Raw genomic sequence first — 22,715 nt, 5'->3', positions numbered from 1 at the left:
GGCTCAGTGGGTTAAGCCTCTGCCTTCGGCTCAGGTCATGATCTCAGGGTCCTGGGATCGAGCCCCACATCAGGCTCTCTGTTCAACAGGGACCTTGCTTCCTCCTCTCTCTCTGCCTACTTGTGATCTCTCTGTCAAATAAATAAATAAAATCTTAAAAAACAAAATAAAAATAAACACAAGAGAATTCCTAAGTTACCTTTTCAAACTTTTCCCTGTTTCACCAATACCTTAATAAATATAATTATACATCCTAAGTCTCAGAAACACAAAAACAGAAAAAATAAACAGCAGATTCTTTTTCCAGAGATGAATAATCACCCTTGCCTTAGAATTTAAGATTAGTTTAATTTAGGATTAACTATTAATTAAGATAAACTACTTAAGATTAAATAGTTTACATCATCAACTGCCCCCAAAATAGATCAGACAAAAGTATCTTGCTTCTATGTATTGCCTTAAGGCTACAGATTCCATATATGACAAAACTCAATTTTTTTTTTCATATTCAGTTTTCTTTTTGTTTAGTGAGGAAACTAACAGACCAGGTAAGACTGTGATATTGTTAATTTCAATTCTGATTCTACCAGTTAACTTGTGCTATTATTTGGGAGAAGCCAATCGTTAATCTCATCCTTTGCCATTAGAATTTTTGAATCTGAGGGGCGCCTGGGTGGCTCAGTGGGTTAAAGCCTCTGCCTTCAGCTCAGGTCATGGTCCCAGGGTCTTGGGATCGAGCCCTGCATTGGGGTCTCTGCTCAGCGGCAGCGGGGAGCCTGCATCCTCCTTTCTTTGTCTGCTTCTCTGCCTACTTGTGGTCTCTGTTTGTCAAATAAATAAAATCTTTAAAAAAAAATTTTTTTTTGGATCTGAACTATGGTAAAAAGAGAAAAACACATTTTTTAAAAACCATTCTCCTATAAAAAATAGACCCACCCTTTCTGAAGCCCTCTGACAATTTTGATAGTATAACTACCAACTCACAACAGCTTACATCTGTGAAAAATATCCACTTCCAAATAGAAGGATCATTTAAATTGTCTCTGATGCCAAAAGTTGCTTTCTTGTGAGATATATATATACATATATATACATGGTATTGATTTAATCTACTGACGGCAGCTTAAACTTTGATTTTCAGAACAGAAGAATAACTAATTCAGGATGAAAGATTTCAACTCTTGAAGTCAATGTTCAGGATCAGTCTCTGAATGAGAACCTGACTCACAGCAAGTACTGGAGCTGCTCCTCCATTCTAAAAATATCTGCCACAGGGCACCTTATTCATTCCAAACTGAATAAGAATTTCAAATCTATGTTCTAATTCTTACTTGGTGCAACCATGACATCACAGAGCAGGCAAATGCACAAGAAATTCTGCTACAGTAATTTGGCTACGGGTTTTACCTATCTTGAAATTCTTCCTTTAAACATTAAAATCCTAATGAAATAAATTCACAAAACCCCTACTCTCTCTGGCAATATTTTTCTTTTCAGATAACTGAGGGCAGTGGGGCATCTGGGTGGGTGAGTTGGTTGGTCGTCCGACTTAGGTTGGTCCTCCGACTTAGGTTTCTGGCTCTGGTCCTGATCTCAGGGTGTGGGATTGAGACCCATAATGGGTTCCACACACAGCACAGAGTCTGCTTAGGATTCTCTCCCTATCCCTCTGCCCCTCCCTCTTTCCCTCTCTCTGAAATAAAATAATCTTTTAAATAAATAAATAAATAGCTGAGGGCAGTTCCAGGAAGGCAGTGATCATAGTTTGGGCCATCACAACATGAGGGACACACTGGCATTCAATATACATTTATTTGGTTGACAGAAATTCTACCTGATTCTCTAGGCTTCCAAAGGCAAGCTGTCAGTTACTGAGGTCACAATGAAATAAAGAGCTTCTCCCCAACTTCTTCCTTTTGGGTCTATGTTTCAGGTTTTTAAATTTTAACATCAGTGCCACATTAAAACCAAAACTATGCAATGACTTCAAGCTGGATGGGACAAGAAATTACTAAATAAAGAGATCAAAGAGCACTATTCTCAGAAAATTAAGCCCACTATTTCGGTTTCTTGATGGAAAAGTACTACGACAGAGAAGAAAAGGGTTATCAAGAATTACATTTCTGGGGTCAAAATGGCGAGCAGGCCTGCCGCTGCAGCATCAAGCCAGTGGCTGGAGGGTATTCAAAAGTGGTACTACAATGCTGCAGGGTTCAACAGACTGAGGTTAATGCAAGATGATATGATATGTGAGATGATGTGAAAGAAGATGTAAGAAGGCTTCCTGAAAACCTTTACAATGACAGGATGTTTCGCATTAAGAAGGCACTGGAACTGACCATGAGGCATCAGATCTTGTCTAAAGAGCAATGGACAAAATATGAGGAGAATAAATTCTACCTTGAACCATATCTGAAAGAAGTTATTCGGGAAAGGAAAGAGAGAGAAGAAGGGGCAAAGAAGTAATCATGGAGTTGAAAACTGGTTGCAGCTGCCCTCAAGTATTTTTAAGAAGTTAAATAAACATGAAATGTACAATTTAGAACTATCTGAGCTGGAAATGTATTGCTTTAAATAGATGTCTATTATCATTATTAAAAAAAAAAAAAGAATTACATTTCTGGAGTTCCTCTGCAAACGTCTGAAGGAATTCATCACCATTATTTATTTAAATCCAATTCTCCAGGTAGAAACTGCTCATGCTTCAAAAGAAGCTTTTAGAAATGACCAAGAAAAAAAAAAAAATCCCACATGAATAAACACCAATGGATTAGATCTGAAGGGGAAAAAAAGACAACTTCTGAAAGTCAACTCATCTCATGAGACAACTTATGTTGTCTCTTTAACTCCCACCCCGCCACCACCCCATATCTATCCTTTTAATAACTTCTAAAATCAGGCAGATATAAACTGGTTATAACTTATGTGTAAGGTAACTTTCTGCCTCAGAAATCAATCAATCTCATGCAGAATCTCTCAGTAAACTCTGCCTCATTTCCTTCTTGCAAGCACCTATCTGGGACAGTTACAAGACTGCCTGACTTTGGGAAGCACGTGTGAGGCACAAAGCAATGCGTGTGGATGAACACCAGTCAGCCTCATGTAAGGCGCGGAAAGGACCTGCATTTTCTTAGTTCCATGGGGAGGGAAGAAATGTTGACAGGGAGAGGGGCTGACCATTAAAAGAAAAAAAGAGGGACGCCTGGGTGGCTCAGTTGGTTAAGCGGCTGCCTTCGGCTCAGGTCATGATCCCAGCGTCCTGGGATCGAGTCCCACCATCGGGCTCCTTGCTCCACAGGGAGCCTGCTTCTCCCTCTGACTCTGCCTGCCACTGTCTGCCTGTGCTTGCTGTCTCTCTCTCTGACAAATAAATAAATAAAATCTTTAAAAAAAAAGAAAAAGAAAACAGAGCTAAAGAGCAAAATGTGACTATATCCCCAGGATAAAAAATGGAAAAATAATTAAGAGGAAATCATAGGAACGCCATCTTCTAGACAGAAAGAAAACCCCTCTTCTTAGTTTCTCAACAGCTGCTTAAGGAAAGGCTTCCTAGCTAGCTTCCACGGAGTCTAACAAAGCCGCTCCTCTGTTCTTCCCCAACTCTACTCGGTCCGCCATCTGAGTGCCCCGGATCTAACTCAACAAAGATTCTGCATAAAATTTTCAGTGGTCTTTATCCAACTAAAATTTGCTGCTAAATTAAAGAATAAAAAGGAACTTTACTCTTTTGTAAAGGGGAAATACATACATCACCTACTAAACAGGGAACTGTTTCCATCTAATTGTCTCAAACCACTGCAAACACACATTCAACTTGTCATGTGAGCGGCAATTTTGTTTTGTGAGAAATGAAACTCTTAAGTTATACTTCTGTTCTACAGAAAGTAGAAAACTTTTCTTATAATATAGGGAGAAGGGAGATAAAAGCCAGAAGAATCTGTTTTAGCCTTAATTTTTAAAAAAGTGAAAGGGGAAATACAGACGGCTATGTCTTAACTCTTGTTGAAACCATCGTTTTTTATTAAAAAACTTTTATTTAAAAAAACCTTGTATTAAAAAAAGAAAAAACTAAAACTAAAGTATAACAAAATTAAAACTGATAAAAAGGGGTGCTCAGAGGGTTAAGCCTCTGCCTTCGGCTCAGGTCACAGTCTCAGGGTCCTGGGATCAAGCCCCGCATCAGCATCAGCAGGGAGCCTGCTTCCCCCCAACCCTCTGCCTGCCTCTCTGCCTACCTGTGATCTCTCTCAAATAAATAAATAAAATCTTTAAAAAAAAATAAAGCTGATAAAAAGAATTTTGATGCTTTTTAAAGATGTTACTAAAACTGTGCTATGTTTATTCTGAACAATCTCAAAACCTGTAAGTACTAGCAAGGGATAAGAATTTACTATGCTTCCCATTAAGGCCTGATCCTGACTTAGAATCTCTACATGCTTTTTAAAAAAGAATCTCTATACATATTCTTGACTCAAACTACATGGCATACTTATACCATTTAAATTTAGGTCAACTATATTCAGTGTATGTGGTATTTCGGAGGTGATTGCAGAGTTGGCAATTTACTGGTTACAATAAGTGAGGGAAAGAAGAATAAAGGATGGTGGTGCCCTGCTCAGTGGGGAGTCTGATTCTCTCTCTGCCCCTCCCTGCTGCTTGTGTTCTCACTCTCTCTCAAATAAATAAAGAAAATCTGAAAAGAATAATAGTAAATCAGGAATACACACTGGTATTCACTTACACTTTTTTTTTTTTTAAGGATTTTATTTATTTATTTGACAGAGATCACAAGCAGGCAGAGAGAAAGGAAGGGAAGCAGGCTCCCTGCTGAGCAGAGAGCCCGACTTGGGGCTCTATCCCAGGACCCTGGGATTATGACCTGAGCTGAAGTCAGAGGCTTCAGCTAACCCACTAACCCACCCAGGCACCCCATAGTATTCACTTACACTGAATAAAAGCTGCCCTGGTGTTACTGGGCCAAACAGATGTAAGCAGGCACATAACTTTTTATACTAATATAAAAATTATGAAAAGGGGCTAAGTGTGCTAAATGTCCTTAAATGGACAGGACAGTACTGCACACTGAGGAATGGTCCCTCCTAACCACCAAAAGCATTCCTACTGAAAAACACCGACTTAAACCATGTTCACATTAGCACCTCAAAAGGTTAAGTACCTACTGATTCTTATCCTAAAATATTTAAATATAAGGTATCTGTCTTACCAACAAAATATTCCACTACATGCAAATTGAAAATATAATTTCCCCAAATTTTGTTTGAAAAGTCACACAACTATTAGCTATTCAAATTTTAGAAAAAACATCAACTATTTTAAGAGATATTTAATTTTTCAGTTATTTCTCACTTAGTTTGAACCAGGCTTATAATTCCCTCTGAGCTTTAACCATTTTTTTGACAAACCAGGCAAGAACATTTATAAGCACTTCTCTGTAAGGCTGAAATGTAGTATTTTCCTTTGAATCTTTAGAAAGTGTAATTTCATTAGCTGCCTCAAGATACAAGTATAGTGTATCTCTTTAGTAAAGCATTAAACTGTATTACAGAGGTGCGTGGGTCGTTTGGTCAGTTAAGGATCTGACTCTTGATTTTAGCTCAGGTCGTGGTCTCAAGCTCTGCATCAGAATCCGTGCTAGGAGTCTGTTTCAGGTTCTCTCTCTCTCTCCCTCCATCTCTGCCCCCTCGGCCACCACCACCCCCGCCCCAATCTTGCCTGTACATGTGCCCTCTCTCTCTAAAATAAATGAATAATTTTTTAAAATCTTTAAACTGTATTATAAAGGGTTCTATGTTCTTGAAGGGTGAAAATCTGTCTATTCCATTTTTTTATACACAGTGCCTAGTACATTTAGTACAAATAGTAGGTACTTCTATTTGTTTCAAGAATAAGTGAACAAAGTTACTGAAAACTAATAAGCCATATGATAAAGAAAATCTACCTGTGTGCCTTTATTTTCAGGAGAATTAGCTAATTTTATATTGAAAAGCCTTAACAGTAATTTTATATGATTAAGAAACATTTGGATGAAGATCACAATGAATTAAATGACCACCCTAGCATAGGACAAAGAACAGGAAGAGCCCACTTATTTGGAAAACGTAATACACCTAGTCAACACAAGATAAAATACACAGAAGTAAGAGAAAGGAGGACAGCAATTGGTTCCTTCTATTTGTCATGTTCTGATCTCTCTCCATCGCAAAGAACTACAAATTTTAGTCCATCTTCCATCACTTAACCCACACCTAGAATAAGTATTTGCAAATCAGTTTCCTTCTAGATATTTGGTCAGGGGAGGAGGGTTAGTAGAAGAGGAAGAGATGATTATTCAGAGAAGACACAGTTGTGGAGTAGTACCAGCACTGCAAGGAATACGAAATTGACTGTACTAATCTTGTCCTAAAAAGTATATACTTTCCTTTCTTACAATAGTCATCAAAAGCTTTTCTCTAAAGATGGGTGAGAGATTCCATCAAGTTTTGAGTACATGTTTTTATAATGTGGCCAAACGTTAAAGCTGGTGGGAAAAAGAGCTGCAAGACTCAACTGACAAGATCCCATGATGTCCTGGAATCTTAATATATCTCGGCCAATATGCTGACTTAAAAAGATAAGCACATGGGGAGCAGCGGCTCTGCTTCATGCCAGGCAGTGTCTCCGCAGGGTGTGGGTTTCCTAGTGGAACAGCAGTCACACCATATGGTGCTGCTTTTATTGGCAGAGGCAGGACAGAAGCTGCCAAAAATTCAATGTGCTATTTTGGGCCATGAAATGTGATAATTCCCAAATTTAAAACATTACGATTTTTAAACCAAAAAAGATCTTTTTTAAGATTTTAAATATTGGACTTTTGTAATTCAAGGCTCAACTAGGTAACAGCTGTCTTTGAATTAAGACAAAGACACAAACAAAAATCAAAAGTTGGGGAATAAGCTTGGCAGCTATTCTCTGAAAATAGTATTTTTTAAGGATTTAAACAAACTCTATAGTTATATTATAAATGTAAGGGTGTAATGTGTAGAAACAGTTTCTACTGTTTTGAAAACACTGAACAAGCGCAGTTGATGTGAGATGGTTAAAAGACGGTTCATCAATAGGATGGCTTCTGTTCTTTCTCTCTAGCCACTTCTGTAAGTTCTAGCAAAGCAATACAATTTCAACTACTCAAATAAGATGATACAATGTTTGAACTCTGAGCAAGCCTGGAAATATTAACGTTGAATCCAACAAACTATTTAACCCTTACAAGTGCAGCCCTAGATTGGAATAATTAGGTCCAGGATTCTAAAATCAACTTCAAATGCTTTATTGAGGATGGTAATATTAATTTCAGAAAAGCAATTTTTGAGCTTCCACACTTGTGTCAATGCTAGCCTTTTCCCCAAGCCTGATCCTTTTTCCTGAATTAGGTTAATTATAGATAATAAAAATAGCTCTTCATTTGCCCTGAAATAATATGGGTTTTAGGAACTGCTTTACATAAAGCAAGAAAAATTTAAGAGAAGGACTAGGTTCAATCTAAAATCACAAGTGAAAACTCCATTTTCCTGCCCACCCAATACACTGCACAACAATAAACACAGATTATCTAAAGTAAGGTGAACTGTAAATGCAAATAACATTCACCTAAAGAGAGCTTTGGTCCAGCAACCCAAATATGTAGAAACTACTGAGGTGTACAAGCTACTGAGGTTCTCAAAGTGCATCAACATCAGCATCTACAAATTCTTAGGCCTCCACCCCTAGATCTACTAAATCTGTGTTCTAACAAGGCTTCCAGGTGCTTCAATGGATGCTAGAGTTTAAGAACCACGGAGGAGTTTTGATATACGAAAGACAAAGTATGCATGGCCACTTGAGTGGCTCAGTCAGTTAAGTGTCTGGCTCTTGGTTTCGGCTCAGGTAGTCCTGAGATCAAGGCCCATGGCAGGCTCTGCACTCAGTGGGGAGTCTGCTTGAGACACTCTCTTTCCCTCTCCATCCTTCTTGCTCTCTCAAATAAATAAATCTTCAAAAAAAGAAGAAAAAAAGAAAAAGACAAAGTATACCAAACCAGATTGTTGCTTAAAAGCAATTCAACAACTTTCACTTGCTCTGCTAAACCTGCTGTTATAATTTCCTAAGAATACTAATGCCTAGAAGTTATATATTAGTCAGAGGCTGATGACAGCAAGAAATAAGAAATTCCTTCAAGTGCTGTATCCCCCCCCCCCCAGTAATCTCTATAACCAAGGTGGGGCTCGAACTCACAACCCTGACATCAAGAGGCACATGCTCCAACTACTCAACCTGCCAGGCACCCCAATGCTCTTTTTAGTAAAAGAGAAGACTGCCTTTTAAATGGAGTTGGTCAATTTGTGTGCAGGTATGTGTGTTGATGGAAAGGGGGTTGCCTTTAAGTGTTATGCCAAAGACTATAATGATGTTATACAGCTGATTTCAAATGTATGAGGGGAATGATGTACCAGGAGAATTACGGCAGAGGAAGAAGAGGAAAAAGAAGACATGCCCTTTAAAATACTTGTTTCCAGGGACACCTGGGTGGCTCAGTTGGTTAAGCAGCTGCCTTTGGCTCAGGTCACGATCCCAGCGTCCTGGGATGGAGTCCCACACTGGGCTCCTTGCTCAGCAGGGAGCTTCTCCCTCTGCCTCTGCCTGCCACTCTGTCTGCCTGTGCTCACTCTCTCTGACAAATAAATAAATACTTGTTTTCAGGGCACGTGGCTGGCTTAGTCAGCAGAGCACGTGACTCTTGGTCTCAGAATTGTGAGTTTAAGCCCCATAATTGGGTGTGGAGCCTACATAAAATAAAATATTTAAAAATAAATAAAATACTTTTTTCACCTGCAAGCTATTAAAGATCTTACACATTAGTCCAAGTAGACACAACAGAAGCTAGTCTAGAATAAGAAGATAATTATAACTAGAAGAAAATGGAAAACACCTTTCCATTTTTTCTTTTCCTATAGTCTTTCACCCTTCCTCCTTAAGCATTAAGTTTTAACCAAAAAAGTTTGAAGTGTATATACTTTAAACCATTGCTATGACTGTCAATGTGGAAAGTAAGCCATATAAAAACTTCCCCAAGCAATCAGAAGCATATCCAACATTTGCCTGAGACTCGATACCGTCTTTTCTGGGGTGAACTGCCATCTTTTTCTTCAAGTGTCTTGACTGAGAAGGTATGAACTCTGTTAAGCTATGGTCCTTCTGCTTAAACCACTGTTCAATCGATGCTTTGATTCAAAGTTCTCTCACCAGTTTTGAAAACACGTGATCAACACTAACCTGTACATGAAGGAAAATAATTCTTAGGGGAATTAAACAGGGTACTGGAAGAAGACTTTGAAGAACAGTTGTCATTTGAGTTAGGCCATGAAAGAGGAAGGGGAATTTCCATAGAGGAGAAGGAAGAGAGATATCAGGCTTAGGGAACGATGTTCACACCTTCATTCCCCCTCATGTAGGCGCTGGAGATGCGGTGCTGGATGAGACTGTCACAGGCACTCCCTCATGCAGCTGTCATTTGAGAGCATGGAGGTAAAGAGAAAATAGGAAGACGACTAAAACAACAGCAAATTTTGTTGTGAAAGAAACAAACTAGTGAATAACGAGTAACAGTGGGAAGTTCATTTTAGATGGGGAGGGCAGGAAAAGCTCTGTCATTTAAAAGCTGAGTTCTAAAGGGAGAGGATGCAGCTATGCAATTTTGGGTGGGGGGAGGTGGAGGTGCAGCAACAGCATTCGAGGCAAAGGGAACATCACACTGTAAAGAGTCTAGCCAAGCTTTAGCAGCTCAAGATGGGTATGGACAGAGCCAGTGGCAAGTCAAGTAGCAGAAAACGCATTCAAAAAGAAAGCTGGTAAGGAGTTTGGATTTTATTAGAAATTTAATGAGAGGGGCGCCTGGGTGGGTCAGTCAGTTGGGCAGCTGCCTTCAGCTTAGGTCATCATCTCAGGGTTATGGGACAGAGCCCCACATCAGGCTCCCTGCTCAGTGGGATGTCTTCCTTTCCCTCTGCCCCTACGTGTACACACTCCGGCATGCTCTGTATCTCAAATAATAGTATCTTAAAAAAAAAGAAAGAAAGAAAGAAAGAAATGCAATGAGAAAGTGTAAAGGATTTCAATTAGGGGACAGACACGATGAAATTACTTGTGTAAAAGAAATATTGCTTATCCATCACATTGTTCTTTTGATTTTTATTTTTTTAAAAATTATGTGTGTGTGTGTGTGTGTGTGTATGTGTGTGTATCTATTTATTTATTTATTTAATGTGAGAGAGAGAGAGAACAGGAGACAACACAAGTAGGCAGAGTGGCAGGCAGAGGGAGAGGGAGACCAGCAGACTCTCCACTGAGCAGGGAGCCCGACGCAGGGTCAATTCTAGGGCACTGAGATGGTCACCCAAGCTGAATGAAGTCAGTGGCTTAATGGACTGAACCACCCAGGTGCCCCGATCCATCACATTTCAATAAAATTAAAAAAAAAAACAACTTTGAGATATACTTTAATAATAAAATTCACACATTTTAAGTGTACAGGCTGGTGGTGACTTTTGAGCAATATATGTATCCGTGTAATCACCACCACAATCAAGATACAGCACATTTCCATCTCTTCAAGTTCACTTGTGTCCCTCTACAATCTCTTCTGTCTCCACCCCTGCCTTAGGCAGCTCATGGTCTGTTCTCTTATCATAGTAGATAAATGTCCCCCTATTCAAAATTTCATATGAATGGAATAATTTCTATGTCTATTCACTTTCAATTACAAAATGTCTGTGAAGGTCACCCATGACATTCTGTGTATCATTAAGTTATTCCCTTTTGCTGCTGAGTGGTACTCTGTTTTATAAGCATACCATAATTTGTTTATCCATTCCCCCATAGACAATTGGGGTGTTTCTGGTTTGGGCTCTTATGAAAAAACCTGCTCTGAACATTCATGTACAGATCTTTACATGTGAGTATGTTTTCATTCGAAGGCTAGATTTTCTGGGTCATATGTTAAGTATATGTTGAAATATAAGAAAATTACAACAGTTTTCAAAAGTGGTTATACCAATTTAGACCCCCCCCTCACCACCAGCAATGCATGAGAGCTTAGCTGCTTCAATTCCTTCTGTTCTTAATTTTACCTATTCAAGTGGATGGTGAGTGGTATATCATGGTTTAAATATGAATTTCCTTGATGACTCATGATATACAGAATTCATGCATTTGATAAGGGACATTTTAATATTTTTTATAAAGCACTGTTCAAATCTTTTTTCCTGTTTTTGGAAATAGAGTTGTTGGTTTTTTTTTTTTTTTTGGTTTTTTTTTTTTTTTTTTTGAAAGAGAAAGAGAGCATGCATGCTGCCACAAGTGGATGGGGGTTGGGGGGTGAGCAGGGGCAGAGAGGGAGAGAAAGAATCTTCAGCAGGCTTCATGCTCACCCTTGAGTCCCAAGTGGGGCTCATCTCACGACCCTGAGATCATGACCTAAGCCAAAATCAAGAGTCAAATGCTCAACTGACTGAACTACCCAGGTGCCCCAGGAGTTGTTTTATTATTAAAGACTTCTTGATTTATTCTAGACACAAGTATCTTCCCCTAGTCTGTGACTTGCCATTTTATTTTCTTGATGGTGACATTTATGTATTTATGTATATATATATGTATTTCTATTTTAAAATAATCTCTACACTCAACACGGGGCTCAAACTTACAACCCCAAAATCAAGAGTCACGTGTTCCACTGACTAAGCCATCTGGGTATCCCTGACGGTGACTTTTAAAGAGCAAAAATTTTATTTACGAAATCAAATTTAACCAATTTTTTTAATGGCTACTGTTTTTGTGTCTTAAAAAAATCTTTCTCTATTCCAAGTTGATGAAGGATAGTCTCTATTTTCTCAAATTCTTATAGTTTTAGTTTAGGTCTATGATGTGTTTCAATTTAATTTTTGTGAAGTAGTGCTGAAATTAATTTTTTTTTTCCAAATAAGTATAACAGATTCCTCAATAAACTGTGCTAGCACAACTAAATTTTCCTTTTTGGCACCTTTGTCAAAAATTATTTGGCCACACATAAGTGTAGAGGCTGCTTTTAGGCAATAGACTTAGGCAGTGGAAACTTGATCAACGCAAAAGAGCCCACCATAACCCTCTGGCTGAATTCAAAACAGGCCCATCGGGTGACCCATCTTACAATACCCAGAAGGCCGAACGAACCAGTGGGCTACTCATAACCAGGCACAAGTACCACAAAAGGAAAATTCCCTGTGTTCCCTCTATACCCTCTATACCTTCCCCTTTAGATACAGCCCCCAAACACTGCCTCACTGCAGACAATCTCTCTTTGCGGTCCTGCTCACTGCTCCCATGTGGTGTATTCAATAAACTTCTATCACCTTTGTCCTAGCTCAACTGAATTCACTGTCTGCACCTCCAGCTTCTACCTGATCAGGCTGCCCCACTTGGAGGACCCCATAATATGCAGACCTAGTTATGGACTTTCTATTCTGAACCACTGATCTTAAAGGGACAGACAGTATTTTAGGTTTGGGGGGCCATATATAATCTCTGTTATACTCAACTTGGTAACTGCAGGTCAAAAGCAGTCTTAAGGAGTATGTAAACTAACAGGTTTTACCTCGTTTCAACATGACTTTCTTTATAAAACACACATCTATTTCATGGACCTCTGATTTATAAAATTATCTTTCTGGCAACACCATACTATCCTAACTGCTTTATAGTAAGTCTTTGTAAACTGTCTTGAAATACAAGTAATGCAAAATATCTAATTTTATTCTTCTTTTTCAATTATTGAAACTATTTCTAGTTCATCTGCATTTCCATATAAATTTTAGACTCTGCTTGTCAGTTTCCTACTCCCTACCTTTCCTCTCCTCCCAAAAAAGCCTGCTGGGATTTTGATTGGGATTGCACTGAACTGAATTTCCAAATCCTCCAAACCCAGGAAGATTATCTCTATTTAGTTAGATCTTTATTTTCTTTTACCAGATTTATTCCCATGTATTGTTTTGTTTTGTTTTCTTTTAAAGATTTTATTTATTTGACAGAGAGAGAGGTCACAAGTAGGCAGAAAGGCAGGCGTGGGGGGGGCAGGATCCCCGCTGAGCAGAGACTCTATGAGGGGGCTCAATCCCAGGACCCTGAGACCATGATCTGAGCAGAAGGCAGAGGCTTAACCCACTGAGCCACCCAGGCGCCCCCCACCATGTATTGTTTTTTTAATGCAAATTTTAATATCTACTAAAAACATATAAAAGCAAAGCAGACCTTACTTTTTTGTGACACAAACGATCAAATTTTCCTACACTAACTGGGTGTCAACAAATTTATTTCTATACTACCTGGAATTAGTACACACCCCACAAGTTGAAGTCATCCAAATGACTGCCCTCATTTCAGATGCAAGTCATGAGTCCCAAGCCCCAAGGACACTTATGTATCTATCCAACTTGGCTACAAATTTGAGGGTCCTAAGACTCCCTCAATCCAGTTGTATAACTCTCTAGACTGACTCACAGAACTCAAGAAAACACTTTATTTACATTTACCAGTTTGTTATAAAGGATACAACTAAGAAATAGCTAAATGAAAGAGATGCTTAGGGCAAAGTGGGAGGAGGAGCCACAGGGCTTCCAAGGACCTTCCTGAAACCTTAATATTTTCAACAACCCAGAAGCTCCCCAGGTCTTCTAGCTCAAGTGCTTTTATGAAACTCAACCTCCAGCCACCCACCCCCACTACCTTGTTAGAGGTGGGTGGTGGGATGGAAAGTTCCAACTGTCTAATCTCTTGGTCTTCCATCAGATGACTACCTTAAGACACCACATTCACAATGACTCAGGTGTAATGGAAGGAGGCTTGTTATACATAACAAAAGAATTCCTACCATTCAGGAAATTCCAAGGGCTTTAGGAGCTCTGTGCCTGGAACCCAGGATGAAGACCAAATGTATTTTTTATCATATCATACTCTAAAAAATTAGGGAAGCTTCTTTCCTTATAAATATGACACAAATTGGGGCGCCTGGGTGGCTCAGTGGGTTAAAGCCTCTGCCTTCGGCTCAGGTCATGATCTCAGGGTCCTGGGACTGAGCCCCACATCAGGCTCTCTGCTTGGCAGGGGGTCTGCTTCCTCCTCTCTGCCTGTGCCTCTGCCTACTTGTGATCTCTTTCTGTCAAATAAATAAATTTTAAAAATATATATATGCCACAAATTCACCAGTGTGAAAGTGGTATCTATGAGTATCACTTGGTCTGCTCTACAACTATGTTTCTATAACTCAAAATTAGCTTGGGTCATTTCAACCACAATTCTCAGGGACCCAGAGAAAAGAAGTGGTTTCCAAGGAGCTGCCTTTACAGTGAGTCTCTCTGCAGCCATACCCTCAGTACAGCACAGGCTATGGTACAGGGAGAATTCTCCATTCTCCCATATAGCTCACTAAATCCAGTTTTTACTTCCTCTTCCAGGAGACAGAAACTCCCCCTGCTAACTTGTATTTAAGGTCATGGTTGAGTCATGAAACCCTGTTTGATCTCTTTCTTCAAAATTTGACTATTCTGGGGGTGCCTGCATGGTGCAGTCTGTTAAGCCAACTCTTGGATTCAGCTCAGGTCATGATCTCAGGGTCCTGGGATGGAGCCCTGTGATGGGCTCTCTGCCCAGCAGAGAGCTTGCTTCACCCCCCTGCCCCTTCATTTTCTCCTCCCTTCCCCTCTCCCTCCCCTTCCCCATGGCTCATTCTCCCTCTCTCACATAAATAAAATCTTTAAAAAATGAATAAATAAAAATAAATACAATAAATAAATAAAATAGGGATAGACCCCACATTTTCTTTTCTTTTCTTTTTAAGATTTTGTTTATTTATTTGACAGAGAGACACAGCGAAAGAGGAAACACAAGCAGGGCGAGTGAGAGAGGGAGAAGCAGGCTTCCCACTGAGCAGGGAGCCCAATGCAGGACTTGATCCCAGGACCTTGGGATCACGCCCTGAGCAGGGCGGAAGGTAGATGCTTAACCACTGAGCCGCCCAGACAAACCCCACCCTGCCCCCACCCAATAGTTTCAACTCCAGTTGAAACTGCTATCATTTTGGTTTTCTTGTGGTTGCTAAAAGCTGAGTTTTCACTGTATACCCAAATTCCATAATGGTAAACAGCTCTTTTATAGAAGGAGCCATGTGATAACAGCAGGACTCACGTATACAAAGATACAAATTATCAATCTAGGTTTATTATGGGATTATTAAAAATTCTCAGCTAAAGCACATCCATCCAACATTCTTAACCATGGCAATGTGGCTTACAACTACAGTAAACCTCAGTAGCTGAAGTCTTTAGAAACCAGGTGGTACAACACAGAAGAGTCATCCCCAGGAAATACCTGGGAATTATTGTTCGCACAGAATCAGTCTTGAAAAAAATTTTTTTTGTTCAATTCCTCAGCATTACATATTTAAACCCTACTTTGTTCTAAAATGATTTAAAGACCAGGATTTCTTTAATAAACGGGCTAGACTCCTATACTTTTCTCAATATATTGCTGCTAATTATCAGTTGGTCACTTAAAGTCTGATGGGACTTCATTAAATCATTTTGAAAATGAACAGTCAGGAAAAGAACGGTTACAGACAGGAATTCTGTAAAATGCATGAATAAAGTCATCTTTTGATGGATTCTTATTAATATTCATTTCCTCAACTTGTAAATTCAATGATATCATTGTTTATCATTTTAACTCACTTTTTGCTCAACAGTAGAGCAACTGATAGATAACCAAAGATGAGATGCTAATATAAAAAGATGTAATTTCCTTCCACTTATAAGATTTTGTTGTGAACTGTAAAATACCCATCAATAAAAAACATTTAATCAGTTATAGCTGTGCTTGGGTGATACTAACTAGACAGACTCTTGTCACATACTGATCAAATGATCACTGTAGTGGCTTTAAAAATATGTTCACAAGGGCGCCTGGGTGGCTCAGCGGGTTAAGCCTCTGCCTTCAGCTCAGGTCATGATCTCAGGGTCCTGGGATAGAGCCCCACATCGGGCTCTCTGCACAGCAGGGAGCCTGCTTCTTCCTCTCTCTCTGCCTACCTCTCTGCCTACTTGTGGTCTCTCTCTCTCTCTCTCTCTGTGTGTGTCAAATGAATAAATAAAATCTTTTAAAAAAATAAAAATTAAAAAAAATAAAAATATGTTCACAAATTTCAACTTTTCCTTCTTAGAAACTGGATCAAGTAACCAAATCCCCCAAATCATAATCTTCTTTGTTTAATGCCTCTGTTCCAGACTGGCAAAACATAAAATAGGTCAATTATTCATGTTGTGAAAGGAACCACCACATAGAACATTAAAAATATAAACTTAGCACAAATTTCCTTTAATTCATCAATTCCATTAGTACATTTAAAATATGATCCCATTCTCCAAATGATTTGCAACTGTTCTTATGCTTCTGTATAAAATAACCATGCATAACACCAAGATAACTGTTTATGTGTGTTAGTCAGTTTCTGTAATAGAGTGCAACAGTGGCAAAATTCTCACATGCTCCAGAGGATGATAGAAAACAAAGTCTTGCTAGCTTCTCCTTCTATGGCAAGAACTGGGATCATTTCTAGCATTTCTCTCACTAATTAATGCTAACTAAAGAAACTGGTTTTCAGGGGCGCCTGGGTGGCTCAGTGGGTTAAAGCCTTTGCCTTCGGCTCGGGTCATGGTCTCAGGGTCCTGGGGCTGAGCCCCGCATCGGGCTCTCTGCTCAGCTGGGAGCCTGCTTCCTCCTCTCTCTCTGCCTGCCTCTCTGCCTACTTGTGATCTCCGTCTATCAAATAAATAAATAAAATCTTTAAAAAAAAAAAAAAAGAAACTGGTTTGCAATAGGTCAATCCATATTTTTATTTTGCTGTGGAACATCATATGGTTTCAGTTAGCAACAGATTAACTATTAATTATGTTTCCTTGAGCTAAATACTAAAATGTGTCCCCATTCCTGAATACAGGTGAGCAATGGCTCACAACAATTAGCCCAGGGTTTATTTAAAAGATTTCTGGGAAAGTCGGCTCAGTCAGCTAAGCGTCTGCCTTGGCTCAGGTTATGATCCTGGAGTCCTGGATCGAGCCCACATTTGGCTCCCTGCTCAATGGGGAGCTTGCTTCTCCCTCTCCCTGTGCCTGCTGCTCCCCCTGCTTGTGCTCTCTCCTGCTCTGTCAAATAAATAAATATAAACAAACAAATAGGAATATTAAAAAATAAAAATAAAGATTTCTGGGGGAAAAAATTCAGTCACTAGTTCATTCGGGGACAATTAATAAGCTAGTGATAATTTACCTACTTTGTATTATAGTAAGAGTCAAGCCCAAATTCCTAAATCACTGAAAACCCCTTTTCTTTCTTTTTTTTTTTTTTAGATTTTATTTATTTATTTGACAGAGATCACAAGGTCACAAGTAGGCAGAGAGGCAGGCAGAGAGAGAAGAGGAAGCAGGCTCCCTGCTGAGCAGAGAGCTGACAAGGGGCTTGATCCCAGGACCCTAAGATCATGACCTGAGCTGAAGGCAGAGGCTTAACCCACTGAGCCACGCAGGCGCCTCTGAAAACCCCTTTTGTTTTTACTAAAAGACAGCAAAAACAGTTCTACAGGAGAAAAGCAAGATAAAACAAACAACAATTAAGAGCTAGAGATTCCATCACTTTATAAAATTTGACTTAAAATACTAGTTCTTCTACTAAAAGCTTAAAGTCTTTTACTAGGAGACATAGTCTTCTCTCCAAAAAATTTTGGTAACTCAAGCACTTTAATTTTACCAACTTTTGTATAGATCATCTTAGTATACAGATTATATACAAAATAACCTAAAGTCTGGAGCCAAGGAGTAAAGTCTAGCTAAAACTAACAGTTTAACAGTGTGTAAGCTGCATATATTATATGGACAGATAAGAACAGTTCTAGTAATATGACTTCAATGAACTTAATTGGATTGATTCTCATAAAATGTATTCAGATTTTCACTGTTCAGAAAGAGTGAAGAACTTTATAAAATTGTTAAGTGGAAGATTTACCCCTCATACTTTAATCAATAGGGTGAATCTAGTTTCACTACTGGGCAATTCTACTCTCGCTCCAAATTGGTGTAGTTAGCAAAACTGGAAGGGTCTTTGATCCAGAAAGCAAAACTTTTCTGTAACTACATACTGTTAGGTTGTGAGTTTCCTTTCATTTTTACACATCTTTACTTACTGGATCGTTATCCATTTTACTATATAATAAGTGAACTGAGGTAAAGCAGTAAGACTCCCAGTTAGGGCAAGTTTTAATCACAGAGGTTTTTACATATTAATATAGGCAGGGCCTTCTGCTTGGGTCTAGAAAGCGAGAGTATATGCTGATCTAAGGTGGAAGGACTGGATGGTGGATACAATTTGCAGATACTGGCTGACAGGCCAAAATTCTGAGCATAGTTAATTAAGTCCCTATTCCTGGTTTGAACACTGTAGGAAAACAGATCAAATGCTTGAGTGAGGAGTTTTAAAACTTAACAGATTAACAGGAAGCAGAGAAGGCTGAAGATCCTAGTCAGGAGACTGTATCCCAGAAGCATCGGAAAAGAAATCCAATGCAGCTATCTAGAAGCAGTCACCTTGATTCCTTGGTAGAAACTATCCTGTCTTGACCCTGGGCTTTTAATCAGTTCTTCCTATATTAAAGAGGAAGTAAAATTACTCCTTTTTAAAGTTATTTGGAAAGTACTAGTTATTTGGAAAGAACATATGCTGAATGAACAACATTTTAAAAAATGGTAGATACATCCTAACTTAAAGCAGTAAAACAATAAAACTCTGGGTAGTTAAGAATGTAAAAGATTTGCATTTTGGCTTACAGATGGTCTCCCATATTCAGCCTGATTTTCATACATTATACATTTATATACCAAAGAGACTTTTTTTTTTTTTGAGACTTTTAAGTAGGCTCCACGCCCAGCATGAATCCCAACATGGGGCTTGAACTCAAGACTCTGAGAGCAAGACCTAAGTTGAGATCAGGAGGATGCCTAACCGAGTCACCCAGGTGCCCCACCAAAGAGAATTTAATTTTTTTTTTAAGATTTTATTTATTTGACAGAGACACAGCAAGAGAGGGAACACAAGCAGGGGGAGAGGGTCGGGGAGAAGCAGGCTTCCCACTGAACAGGGAGCCCGATGTGGGGCTCAATCCCAGGACCCTGGGATGTTGACCTGAGCCAAACGCAGATGCTTAACGGCTGAGCCACCCAGGCAACCTCCAAAGAGACTTTTAAATGTTAGTTTCCTATTCTGTGTTCACCGCCTAACAAACCTTTTTTTTTTTTAATGCAAGGAATATAAATTGTAATTTTTATTTTTGAGGATAGTTAACACAGTGTTATTTTCAGGTGTATAACACATCACTATGACAATGTAACTACATTTCTTGTGCTGTTCCCCATGACTCCATACTGGAAGGGTATCTTGCTCTGATTTTAATTTGCATTCCCTCTGCTCTCACCCATTTTGCCCATCCCCTCACTCACCATCAGTTGGTTCTCTGTATTTATAGGTGTGATTCTGCTTTAGTTTACTCATTCAGGTTTTGTTGATTTTTTTTTAAAGACTCTGTAAGTGTGAAATCAAATGGTATTTGTCTTTTTCAGTCTGACTTATTTTACTTAGCATAATATACTCTAGATTCGTCCATGCTGTCTCAAATAGCATGCTCTCATTCTTTCTTATGGTTGCATAATATTACATTGTGTATCTGTAAAACACTTTACATATCCATTTATCTATCAATGGACACTCAGGTTGCTTCTCTATCTTAGCTATTGCAAATAATGCTGCAATAAACATAAGAGTACATATATCTTTTCTAATTAGTAGTTTCTTTTTCATTGAGTAAACACTAGATAGTGGAATTATTAAGTCTTATGTTATTTCTATTTTTAATTTTTGGAGGAACCTCCATACATTTATCCATAGTAACTGCACCAATTTACCTTCCCACCAATAATGCATAAGAGTGGGCGCCTGGGTGGCTCAGTGGGTTAAGCCGCTGCCTTCGGCTCGGGTCGTGATCTCAGGGTCCTGGGATCGAGTCCCGCATCGGGCTCTCTGCTCGGCAGGGAGCCTGCTTCCCTCTCTCTCTCTCTCTCTCTCTGCCTGCCTCTCCATCTACTTGTGATTTCTCTCTGTCAAATAAATAAATAAATAAATCTTAAAAAAAAAAATAATAATGCATAAGAGTTCCCTTTTCCCCACATCCTTGCCAACATTTGTTATTTCTGGTCTTTTTTATTTTAGCCATTCTAAGAGGTATAAAGGGATATCTTGCTCTGATTTTAATTTGCATTCCCCTGATGATTAGTGATGTTGAGCATCTTTTCATCTGACTGTTGGCCACTTCTATTTCTTCTTTGGAAAAATACCTATTCAGGTCCTCTGCTCTTTTTTACTTTTTAAAAAAAATTTTTTTTTTAATTTTTGGCGAGAGGGTGAGTATACGTATGAGAGCAGTGGGAAGGGAGAGAGGGAGAAAGAGAATCCTAAACAGGCTCCACACTTAGCCTGGAGCTGACTGACATAGAGCTCAATCTCACAACCCTGAGATCATGACCTGAGCCAAAATCAAGAGCTGGACACTTAAAAAAATTTATTTAAGAGAGAGAGCATGAGCAAGCAGGACGGGCAGAGGGGGAGAAAGATCTCAAGCAGACACCCCACTGTGCACAGAGCCCAATGCAGGCCTTGATCCCAGGACCCTAAGATCATGACCTGGGCCAAAACCAAGAGTAGGCCGCTTAAAGACTGAGCCACCCAGGTGCCCCTCTTTTTTCTTTAATTGGGTTGTTTTTAGGTGTTGAGTTATGTAAGTTCTTTGTGTTTTGAATATTAATCTCTAACAGGATATATAATTTGTAAATATCTTGTCCCATTCAGTAGGTTTGCCTTTTAATTTTGTTGATAGCATCCTTCACTATATAAAATCCTTTTATGTTGATGTAGTTCCAATAGTTTACTTTTTTCCTCCCTTGCATTAGGAGACATATCAAGAAAAATGTTGCTATAGCCTATGTCAGACAAATTACTGCCTGTGTTCTCTTCTAGGATTTTTATGGTTTCAGGTTTCACATTAAGGTCTTTAATTGGTTTTGAGTTTATTTTTGTGTATGGTCTCAAAAGGTGATCCAGTTTTATTCTTTTACATGCAGTTGTCCAATTTTCCCACCACCATGCAGTGAAGTTACTGTCTTTTCCTCACTGTGTATTCTTGTCTCTTTTGTAATAGATTAATTGACCATAAAATCACAGGTTCCACTAATCTAAATGTCTCTACTACTCTACTCTGTTCCACTAATCTAAATGTCTATTTCTGTACCAGTACCATACTGCTTTGATTACTACAGCTTTGTAGTATATCTTAAAATTTGGAATTGTCAAACTTCCAGCTTTTTCTTTTTTTGACTATTCGGCTATTCAAGGTCTTTAGTGGTTCCATACACATTTCAGTTATTAGTTGTTCTAGTTTTGTGAAAAATGCTGTTGGTATTTTGACAGGGACTGGACTGAATGTCTAGATTGTTTTGGGTAATATGGACATTTTAATAATATTCATTTTTACAATCCATGTAAGAGTGGAGTGTTTTTCCATTAGCATCATTTTCAATTTCTACCATCAGTGTTTTATAGTTTTCAGAGCACAGGTCTTTAACCTCTTTGGTTAAGTTTATTCCTAGATATTCTTTTTGGTGCAATTATAAATAATGCTGTTTTCTTAATTTTTGCTATCTTTATTACTAGTATATACAAATGCTACTGATTTGTGGGTATTAATTTTATATCCTACAACTTACTGAATTTATTTATTACTTCTAGTAGCTCCTCTGAAGGATTTTCTATAGTACAGTATTTTAGTATAGTATATAAGTAGTATATATTATAGTATAGTATTTTGTATAGTATCATGTCATCTGCAAATAGTGAGCTTAAGTTCCTCTTTACAGGGGTGCCTGTGTGGCTCAGTGGGTTAAGCCTCTGAGTTCAGCTCAGGTCATGATCTCAGGGTTCTGGGATCCAGCCCCACATCGGGCTCTCTGCTCAGCAAGGGACTCTGCTTCCCCCCCTCGCTCTGTCTACTTGTGATCTCTGTCAAATAAATAAATGAATAAATCTTTAAAAAATAATTTCCTCTTTACAAATATGAATGCTTCCTGTTTCTTTTTTTTGTCTGACTGATGTGGCTAAGGCTGCCAGTACTGTGTTGAATAAAAGTGGTCAGGGTGGATATCCTTCTCTTCTGCCTGGACCTCAAGGAAAACCTCTCAGTTTTTCCCCACTGGGAATGATAGTAGCTATGGGTTTTTCATATGTAGCCTTTAGGTATGTTGAGGTATGTTCCCTCTAAAACCACTCCATTGAGTTTTTATCATGAATGGATACTGAATTTTGTCAAATAATTTTTCTATAGCTACTGAGATGATCATATGATTTTTATGCTTCATTTTGTTGACGTGGTATATCATGTTGACTGATTTGTGAATAATGAAACATTCTTGCATCCCACTTGAGTAAATCCCACTTGATCATGGTAAATGATCTTTTTAGTGCATTTGTGCAGTTGGCTAATATTTTGTTGAGGATTCTGCATCTAT

The 22,715-nt window shown here is 38.8% G+C and overlaps 1 protein-coding gene and 1 pseudogene across 2 annotated transcripts in view; one reads left to right on the top strand and one right to left on the bottom strand.

Annotated features, from left to right (window-relative positions):
• The window catches only part of GLG1 (golgi glycoprotein 1), a 163,173-nt gene that overhangs the window by 92,126 nt on the left and 48,332 nt on the right, over positions 1-22,715 (bottom strand). The window lies entirely within an intron of this gene.
• Positions 1,954-2,548, top strand: LOC131818488 (cytochrome b-c1 complex subunit 7-like; annotated as a pseudogene).

The sequence above is a fragment of the Mustela lutreola genome, chromosome 16 (genome assembly GCF_030435805.1).
Source record: "Mustela lutreola isolate mMusLut2 chromosome 16, mMusLut2.pri, whole genome shotgun sequence".
Lineage (NCBI taxonomy): Eukaryota > Metazoa > Chordata > Mammalia > Carnivora > Mustelidae > Mustela > Mustela lutreola.
Note: the sequence above shows the minus strand (reverse complement) of the source record. Positions and strands in the feature narration are given on the sequence as shown.